The sequence below is a fragment of the Mus caroli genome, chromosome 8, assembly GCF_900094665.2.
Source record: "Mus caroli chromosome 8, CAROLI_EIJ_v1.1, whole genome shotgun sequence".
NCBI lineage: Eukaryota > Metazoa > Chordata > Mammalia > Rodentia > Muridae > Mus > Mus caroli.
This window is the reverse complement of record NC_034577.1, coordinates 20,806,971-20,808,399: the sequence shown is the minus strand read 5'-3', so window position 1 is coordinate 20,808,399 and position 1,429 is coordinate 20,806,971.

Below are 1,429 nucleotides of genomic sequence, written 5' to 3'. Positions count from 1 at the left end.
GCAGAATGGCTTGAAGAGAATCTTTTCCTATGAAGGAACTGGATAGTGAGAGACCTAAAAGCATGGGAATTGTGTCCAGCTCAAAATGGGAGCCGCTTGTGGCTTTGAGACGTTTAGGAACATCTAGGGCAGACTGGGGTGGGTAGCAGGACTGGGAATACATTAGAACATGAGGTTTCACTACAGAGAACAGTAGAGTCTGTGTTAGCAACTGCAGAGGCAGAATAGCCCGATATGCAAGCAACGTCCTGAAACCTCTTTGCAATGGGGAAGGAATCCAAGGAACGGCAATTTAAAACCCAGATGACGGCGGGAAGTCTCGTCATTGACAGAAATGGGTTATGCCGTGTTTTATAGTTTCTAAAGTACAGTGTTCAACTTTCAAGCAAGATGGGAACTTAAACACAAGCATATAACCTCTAGGAAAAAAAAAAAAAACAGCTCAGGCAGAGGACTCTTGCCTCCAGCACACAAGGACCTGATTCCATCTCCGGCCCAGCAGAACGATAACTGAATAAAATATATTAGAATAAAACAACAGTGACTCAGAAAGAAATGGGGTCAGGTATGTAACCTCACATAAAGAAAAGCATAAGAGTGTAGAGGTCTGTACTGGAAATTGTGAAACATAAAATACTTCAAATCTGTGTTTACTCAAAAACTACCAAGGAAATCTAAAAATGGAGACAAAGCTGCAACTGTACAAACACAAATATATACATACAAGACTATAAATGTACTTGAACAATCCAGAAGAAAAATACCTCATAATAGGGGAAAAAATAAGCAACAAACATAAGTAACAAGCATTTCCAACGCAGAGATGCCGTTATCCATAAATGTGTGTGCGCACAGTCTCAGTGCTGTAACCATCGCTCACTGTCTTGGCTGCTTCAAACAACAGATGTGTCTTCTCTCACAGCTTTGGAGTCCAGGTTCAGAATCAGTTTTACTGGGCCAGCGTCAAGGTGGAGGCAGGGACCATTCTCCACTGGAGGTTTCGGAGGCTCGTCTGCCTCATCTGGAATGTGGTGATTTCTGCCCTCTCGGTCACTGGTCACATCACCTCCATCTCTCTGCCTCTGTGGGAGGGACGTCAGCTCCTCTTCCTTGTGCCCTACTTTGCACTTGTGCTCTCTCTCTCTCTCTCTCTCTCTCTCTCTCTCTCTCTCTCTCTCTCTCTCTCTCGGGGGGCACCTGCAATTGACAGCCTCTTCACCTCTAAGTCCATCAAAATTATACCTGAAAATCCTCTTTTCCAAGTAAGACAATATTTCAATGTGTTGGGGATTGTGACAGACATTTGAAGGGGTCTTTACATAGTATTCAATTATATTTTTTTTAATATTTTTATTACATATTTTCCTCAATTACATTTCCAATACTATCCCAAAAGTCCCCCATAGCGCCCCCCACTTCCCTACCCACC